Genomic DNA, 9,213 nt, shown 5'->3' with positions numbered 1-9,213 from the left:
CAAAATGTAATTCCAACAAAAATAAACCATGCTTTTATTATAGTCTCAAGTTGTTAAGGATTTATTATATCATTTGGATGTCATACTTACATCAAGCATGGTTTAGAACACATAATATGAAATGATAAAACTTAATAGTCTATTTTGAAGAGCAGAAAAAAAATTTATTTATGGAAAAGTCATGCTTTTACTATGACCATTGCATTTTTGTTTGCCATTGCTTTTACCTTTAATTGGTACTTTTGCAGTCTTTATTGAAGGCTTTAGCCTGGTTTAAGGTTGGCCAAAGATTAAGTCAATTAAAAATCTCATGGAAACAATTTAACAATTATTCTCTGATTAAGAAGCACTGATTAAAGTTGCTTTTAGAAGGAAAGACGGAAAAAAATCCTGAAAATGCCTTATGGCTTAGAACTTTATTATGTCAACTAGCAGTTTATATTGTCTTCAGGCCTAATTCTCTAGTGTGTTTATATAGCAGTTGGGGGCTGTTGACCTGACAGTGCCTGGGGAGGAGAGGCTCCTCTGAAAAACAGCCAAAGAAGAACTTGAGACAGATGGGGGAAGGCCCACTCCTGCCAGGACACTGCAAGCTGTTTAGTGACCATCTAGATGTTCTGCTAGTTTTGTTGCCATACTTGGTAGTCCTGGGAATCTGGCTAGTCTCAGAAGTTGAGCAAAACAAAATACAACTGTGCACAGCCACGCCCTAGGGTGACTGTCTCCAAATACCATACAAGTCCAAGGCTGAAGCACTTGAAAGGCTTGTATCTCTGCAGATCAAATCTTCATCAGATTGAGCCTTTAAAGACAACCCTTAAGCACATAAATGTTGTCATTTACGGCACTGTTTCAGCACTATTTTACCTTTCCAATTATAAAGGTGGCTAATGCACATGATAATTACAGTTCCTTAAAATTTATGCACTCTCAAGCAGATCAGCTCAGAAATGTTGGCACAGTTTCAGGGTTCCTTAACAACTGCTTGCCAAACCGCTCTTTGATCCAGTGAGATCATCATATGATTCAAAACAAGGCCTAGAGCCTTTCAAGAAGTCACATCTGAAGTCCGCATCTGCATCGGCCAACCTCCCCAGGTTGAACCTAAAAACTGATTTTTTTTCCGTATCAATGCCAAAGGAGTAAGTTTTTTCTCTGTGGGATTTATAATATGCTTTCTTGGTCCCCATTCATTTAGTCACCGTTTTAGCTAACATTTATTGAGTGCTTATGTACCAGAGATTGTGGTTTATCCTGTAGTTTAGAACTAAGCTACCTCCCCTAAATTCACTGCATAAGGTAGCGGCAATCAGTTAACAGATAATTACCAAAAAACGCTCTAAGTCAGGGCAGGGTAGAGTAGGAGGACAGACTGTGGGCTCAAAGCCACTGGTGGAGGTCAAAAAGAGTCCCAGTGGAGGTAATTCTGAGTGGAGCATTGAAGAAAAATTAAAGTAGGCAGGTGATAAAAGCAAGTGGGTGCGAGGATTCTAGAGAGAAGAGATGGTGTGCGCACTAAGGTCTGGCAGCAAGAGAAATGGCAAAGTTTAGAAGCTAAAAATGTTTTGCTTGCCTTGGAATGCCTCCCATGGAATAGCTAGAAAAGAGGTGGGAGAAAAGCATGACAGGAATTTGAATAACCATTTTTTTGCCCTCCTGAGGAGTTTGAATTTTACTCTAAAGTCAATGTGGACTTTTAGAAGAATTGTGAGCAAGAAGGTGACTTGACCAGTTTGGAGTTTTGGATGGATGACTCTGAGGGATTGTAGAAGGAAGTTCAATTCAGAAATATTTAGCATATAGTGAGCATATCTCAAATCAAATTGTTGGAGGACTGAGGAGAGGATCTGGTCCTGAGGACAGTGCTGGACAAAAAAAGACTGAACCATCACTCCTAAGGGTCAGGACTATCATAAAGAAAGAACAACTAAAGAGGAAAAAACTAAAAAGGAAAGTGAAGAAAAAAATAAGGGGAAATGAAAGCTGGAGGGAAAAGACAGGAAAGGAGTGGAGGTGATTTGGAAGCAACACTTGATGCTTAAATCCTAGCTCTCCAGTCAGGGTTGAAAAGGAGCAGGGAGGAGAAAGTCAAAATATGTGTCAATAGCATTCTATTTCTTTAAAAAAGACACAAATTATTTTCTTTCTTTAAAAAAAACCACTTTATTGAGATGTGATTCACATATAAAAAGCTGTACATATGTAATATATACAACTTGATAAGTTTGAGGATAACTATATACCCATGAAACCATCAGCGCAATCAGGGCCATAAACTTATCCATCACCTCCAAATGTTTCCTCCTGCCTCTTTTTGTTTAAAGGTTTTAACAAATTATTTTCTTTTTCATCTTGATGTCCGGGCAACCAACATCAGTAATTCATGGTAATCTGGCCTGTTGTGAAAATAATACAAAAAAATTCATGAAATTTCTATAAATCTTTCTTGATTATAAATTGAATATCATATCCAATTGATTTGGTCAAAAACTCTTTAATGGCTCTCTTTCTATCCCATGTATTTCAAATCTACCAACAAATAATACCCGCTCTTTCCTTAAATTATATCCAGAGTCCAACCACTTCTCACCATCTCAACTACGACAACCTTGACCCAACCTCTATTCTGGACAATTACTAAGCCTCCTCTACCTACTGACATCCTAGAAGCTGCTAACTCTCCAGTGGTTTTCCATCACCTTATAATGATCCAGAGACTGTGAATGATCTGGTCCCTTGTTACCTGTTTGTCCCCATCTCCTCCTGCTTTCCCATCTTCTGTCTCTGATCCAGCTACACTGAGACTTTTTGTCTCAAATGCATTAGTGGTACCCCTCTGCCTGGGGCATTTGCATTAGTGGTACCCCTCTGCCTGGGACATTTCTCCCCCAGTTATCTTTTGTTCAGATATCTCCGTAATTGAAAGGTTTTCACCATCACCTTAAGTTAAAATAGCACACTCATCACCATTCACATTTTATGTTGTTTACTTTGTTTTTCTCTCCCCACCGCCACCAGCAGAATGTAAACTCCTGGAGAGGAAGGACTTTATTTTGTTCACTGTTGGGTCCCATATGCCTATATCTGGAACAAAGTTGGTGCTCAGTATTTCTTGACCAAATTGATAAACCAATCAGTATATAATTGTCCCCTGAATAGTACTTTTTTTGCTTTATGTGACGCAGAGTAAGCATTATTATTTATAAGAGAGTTGTAGTAGAAAACTCAGTCCCTTCTCTACAGATAGGTATTAAAACATTGCCAGAATCCTGGAGGGTAAACAACTTTAGCATGGAAATGAAAATGCCAGTTACTCAGCAGTGGTTTTAGAACCAGAATTTAACATCTTTTCAGGATTTCCAAGTAATCTGAGAGTGGGCCAAAGTTCTATTCTACTCAAAATGGCAATGTTTCAAAGGAAATAACATCTTGGTGATGGGGCAACTCAGAAGTATATCACATAGGTGCATCGTTGATAATTTGATTGATATGGCATTGAATTGATGGATTAATTAGGAAGAGTGTTTAACTGAAATCTTTACAATATTTACTCTCTATGCAATATTTTTGTTTATATATTCCATTTATTTTTGTCCTTAGTCAAGTTTTGTAGTTCATATATATCTGTCTATACATTTCTTAAATTTAATCATAGGTATTTTATATTTTAGACTGCTTTTGGAATGGGAGTTTCTTACATCATTTTCTAAATATATATTGAAAAACTACAGAATTAGATAATTGATCTTATATCTGACTTCAATACTAATACTGTTTAATACTTTTTTAGTTGATCTCAGTATTTCCTGGTAATCACACCATCTATCAATAATGATAACTTTATTCTTCCCTTTTCAGTGTTTTATATTTTTGTTTCCATCATATATTGCTATTTATTCTTCTGGTTAAAACTTTCCACAAATCTTAATTTCTGTCAGCGATGATGGGCAATCTTGTATTGTTCCTGACTTAACTAGGAATGAATTTAATATTTCATCTTTAACTTTGGGTATTGATAGTTGAGTTTTGAATAGAAACTTTTTAGGTGTCTCTAATTCCTTGATAATTTTTTTTTTTACATCTTTATTGGAGTATAATTGCTTTACAATAGTGTGTTAGCTTCTGCTTCACTACAAAGTGAATCAGCTATACATATACATATGTTCCCATATCTCTTCCCTCTTGCATATCCCTCCCTCCCACCCTCCCTATCCCACCCCTTGAGGTGGTCACAAAGCACCGAGCTGATTTCCCTGTGCTATGCAGCTGCTTCCCACTAGCTATCTACCTTACGTTTGGTAGTGTATATATGTCCATGCCTCTCTCTCGCTTTGTCACAGCTTACCCTTCCCCCTCCCCATATCCTCAAGTCCATTCTCCAGTAGGTCTGTGTCTTTATTCCTGTCTTACCCCTAGGTTCTTCATGACATTTTTTTTTTCTTAAATTCCATATATATGTGTTAGCATATGGTATTTGTCTTTCTCTTTCTGACTTACTTCACTCTGTATGACAGACTCTAGGTCCATCCACCTCATTACAAGTAGCTCAATTCGTTTCTTTTTATGGCTGAGTAATATTCCGTTGTACATATGTGCCACATCTTCTTTATCCATTCGTCCAATGATGGACACTTAGGTTGTTTCCATCTCTGGGCTATTGTAAATAGAGCTGCAATGAACATTTTGGTACATGACTCTTTTTGAATTACGGTTTTCTCAGGGTATGTGTCCAGTAGTGGGATTGCCAGGTCATATGGTAGTTCTATTTGTAGTTTTTTAAGGAACCTCCATACTGTTCTCCATAGTGGCTGTACCAATTTACATTCCCACCAGCAGTGCAAGAGTGTTCCCTTTTCTCCACACCCTCTCCAGCATTTATTGTTTCTTAGATTTTTTGATGATGGCCATTCTGACTGGTGTGAGATGATATCTCATTGTAGTTTTGATTTGCATTTCTCTAATGATTAATGACGTTAAGCATTCTTTCATGTATTTGTTGGCAGTCTGTATATCTTCTTTGGAGGAATGTCTATTTAGGTCTTCTGCCCATTTTTGGATTGAGTTGTTTGTTTTTTTAATATTGAGCTGGAAGAACTGCTTGTAAATTTCGGAGATTAATCCTTTGTCAGTTGCTTCATTTGCAAATATTTTCTCCCATTCTGAGGGTTGTGTTTTGATCTTGTTTATGGTTTCCTTTGCTGTGCAAAAGCTTTGAAGTTTCATTAGGTCCCATTTGTTTCTTTTTGTTTTTATTTCCATTTCTCTAGGAGGTGGGTCAAATAAATCTTGCTGTGATTTATGTCATAGAGTGTTCTGCCTATGTTTTCCTCTAAGAGTTTTATAGTGTCCGGTCTTACATTTAGGTCTTTAATCCATTTTGAGCTTATTTTTATGTATGGTGTTAGGGAGTGATCTAATCTCATACTTTTACATGTAGCTGTCCAGTTTTCCCAGCACCACTTATTGAAGAGGCTGTCCTTTCTCCACTGTACATTCCTGCCTGCTTTATCAAAGATAAGGTGACCATATGTGCGTGGGTTTATCTCTGGGCCTTCTATCCTGTTCCATTGATCTATATTTCTGTTTTTGTGCCAGTACCATACTGTCTTGACTACTGTAGCTTTGTAGTATAGTCTGAAGTCAGGGAGCCTGATTCCTCCAGCTCCATTTTTCGTTCTCAAGATTGCTTTGGCTATTCGGAGTCTTTTGTGTTTCCATACAAATTGTGAAATTTTTTGTTCTAGTTCTGTGAAAAATGCCAGTGGTAATTTGCCTTGATAATTTAAATACACTGAAGCAAATATCTTTGTACATAAATATTTGTATTTTTTATTATTTCCTAAAATGGATCTCATGATGCCAAATTGTTTCCAGAGCTTCATGTACAAACTTATCTGCAGTATATAAGTCCCACTCTTATCAGCATTTAGTATTGCCAATTTAAAAATCCCAGCAATTTAATTGATAAAGAATATGTTTAATCTAATAAGTAAGAAATACTATATGTCTTAATTTCTTTGCTCATTATTGCATTTGGTTCTTTTTTCATTTCTTAATTGGCCATTTGTATTTATTCTGAAAATTATTTATTCCATAGTTTTATTTAGTTGTGAGTTCTGAAAATATAATAAAGAGAATGATTCCTTGATTTTTGTATTGCTCATTTTAGCACATTTGTGAATAATGCCAAGTTACTTTTCAAAAATATTCTCTTGGATAATCTTCAGCCATATGTGAAAGTGCCCATTTCTTTCTACCCACCCCAAACCTGAGAAGAATAACTTTTTTAACTAAATTGCCAATAGGCGAAAATTGCATATTTTAAACATTTCACTTTCATATCTAAGACTGTTAATAAATAGGACCATTTTTCATGTTTATCATCAGATTTTTTTCTTCCTGCATTATTTGTTCTTGTCTTTAAATTGTATTTACTTTATTCTTTCTACGTATTTATGAGAGGTCTTTACCTATGAAGTTATTTCTATAAATAGGAAGTATTTTTTAATTTGATTTGCCATTTGATTGTGCTGATGGTTCTTATTTATTTGCTGTACTCAGTGTGTCTTGTGCCCCATCTTAAGTCCTCTAGCCTCACATCTTATTCCAGCCACTGTTGCAGAGTTCATTTCCCTGCTGGCTTCACCTAACTTCTCCTGGGTGCAGGCTGAGAGCATTTACTTGAATCCTTTGTTCCAGTCCTCTTGCTTCCTGACCTCTCAGTAGCATACACCCAGGAACTCAACGTGTACCCATTTTTGCATCCTAAAAATATACAGGAATCAAGAATCTCTGGTTACTGCTACCTCTAACTAATGAGGTCTGGGGGAAATGGAGCTTCTTCTTTAATCCTTCAAGTGGACCTTCTGAGTTATCTCAGAACATCCCTAGGGATAGGGTAAACTGGCACACAGAGGGTGGCCAACAGCATCATGTATCTTTGTATTGACTCTTTCTGCTAACCTGTCTCCCTCCTTCTGTCACTCATTCCTGCTCTCTGGCATCATGTTCCCAAATAAACTACCCACACATGGATCTTTGTCTTAGACTCTGCTTTGAGACCAGGTCCTATATGCTTTTACATATAAGCTTTGTCTATGTCTGTGTGTTGGTATGGGTAGGTATGACCACGTATATACTTCATGTATTTTATGGTTTCTATCTATTTCTTCATGCTTATAAAGGCTTTCTCTATCACCAAGGTCAGATAAAGTTATTTGTGTACATTTTAGTTCTTTATGATTCATTTTCTCATTTTTCTTTATTACATGAAGTCTATTTGCTAAGTAAAAAACACATCATTTACTTCTATCTTTTATAACACATTATCGGCCACATTTTTCAAATATAAAGTGCTTAATATTTCAAAGTGTGTTCTTCTTTCTAAATTTATTTTCCTGTATGTTTAGTGATGCTTGGTTAATGTTGCCTGCATATATAGAGTACCACAGTACATCTTGGGTTAAGAGATCTTTTTTTTTTAAACATAGCTATTAAATTATTCAAAGGCAAAAAAAAAGTTTATTTGTGCAAAGTAGTGATTTTTTTTGTCCCAGATAACTTTTTACAAAATTAATTTTTAAATAAAGTTGACTGAACGTCTAGCTTTTTCTCACTGATTTTGATGCTTAACTTTTCGGGGTTTCAGGGGAATTACAGATTAACAAGAATAGACTGATCCTCATATTCCTACTCTTCTTCACACATAATTATGATTTAATTAGCCAAAGATAGATACATATAAATATCCACAGAGGAGGAGCAGATGCATTATATCAAGATGCTTTTTCTCCACTTCCTAGCTGGACTCACAGCTGCTGGTGACACTCCACATAGAGGCTTGTCACAGCAGAGTAAACAGCCGAACACTAACTGTGCCCTAAGTCTTAAATATTTAGGGCTTATATCCTCATTCCAGGAGAACTTACATCAACAACCTAATTGCTTCCATTTATGTACACTTTTATGAACATGAAGTTATCCAGATTTTTTTTAAACAAACCTAATTATCCACAAGGCCACAGCCACATGAGGGTGGGCTGTACGAAACAGCACTCTAGTATTCATGAATGATATCATTGCCTTAATCTTCTGAGTATCTCAAAAAACAAAACAAAAAGCAAACTGTTCCCCCACAATCATGCACTAAATATTTATGTGTACAGGAGACTGTTTTTGGCCTTCAGATCCTTGTCATTGAACTTTCAGTCTATTCTTATGACAGGACTACCAGGGAGTACGGAGGCTTTTCAAATATGTTTTAAGGCCTGACAGAGCAAATCCTTTCTCTTATTTTCCTTTTTCAAAAATTTATTGGCTCTTCTTGTGTGCTTATTCTTCCAGTTGAACTTTTTTTTTTTTGGTCGTGCCACAGGGCTTGAGGGATGTTAGTTCCCTGACCAGGGATTGAACCCACGCCCTCAGCAGTGAAAGCTCGGAATCCTAACCACTGGACCACCAGGGAATTCCCAGTTGACCTTTAAAATCACTTTGTCACCTTCTTCCCAAAATGTGGCAGACACTGAGACGCACAGCCCAGAACCCCTTCAAGGAAGGGCTTGTTGCCCAGCTGTGAGGACTACGTAGATACCTTCCAGCTGTCAGCTCCTTCAAGGTCTTGCCCTTCCAGAGGCCACTTCCATCAGGTACCTGGGAGAAGTGGTAATAAAATCAGTCATTTCAGCTGGCCTGGGATGACTCCATGGGGCAACCAGCCCCCAGTTGGTTAGCTGAGAATTTTTGCATCTGTATCTTAGTCTACTTCTCCTTCTATTAATAATTCTATTAGCTATTATGAGATGGGCCAACATCTTTATGAAAATGGCCATAATAACTTACTCATAGAGTGATTCATCCTAACAATACTTGCTGAGCAATTCTGCTACTTTCCCCCTCCTTTTCCCACATGTCAATTCCTAATAAATGTCTTATACTCTAAATTCCATCTCAATCTCTTTCTCTGGAGAACTCAACCTGCAGCAAATTTAATTGGAATAGTGCCAAACTTATCAATTAATTGTGGAAAACTGACTTTCTTTTAACTCAGTTTTCTCATTTAGGAATAGGAGATGTCTCTAAATTTATTCGTCTTCTTATATATTTCTTAGCAAACCTCTCTTCATATAGAGTTTACAGATTCCTTTTTAAGGTTTTTCATGGTTGTCTTATATTTGTGGCTATTATTGATTTCTGTATTGAATAAAGCTCTTTCAT

The sequence above is a fragment of the Monodon monoceros genome, unplaced genomic scaffold (assembly GCF_005190385.1).
Source record: "Monodon monoceros isolate NGI ecotype Baffin Bay Population unplaced genomic scaffold, NGI_Narwhal_1 Super_Scaffold_2, whole genome shotgun sequence".
Classification (NCBI taxonomy): domain Eukaryota; kingdom Metazoa; phylum Chordata; class Mammalia; order Artiodactyla; family Monodontidae; genus Monodon; species Monodon monoceros.
This window is presented reverse-complemented; position numbering follows the sequence as displayed.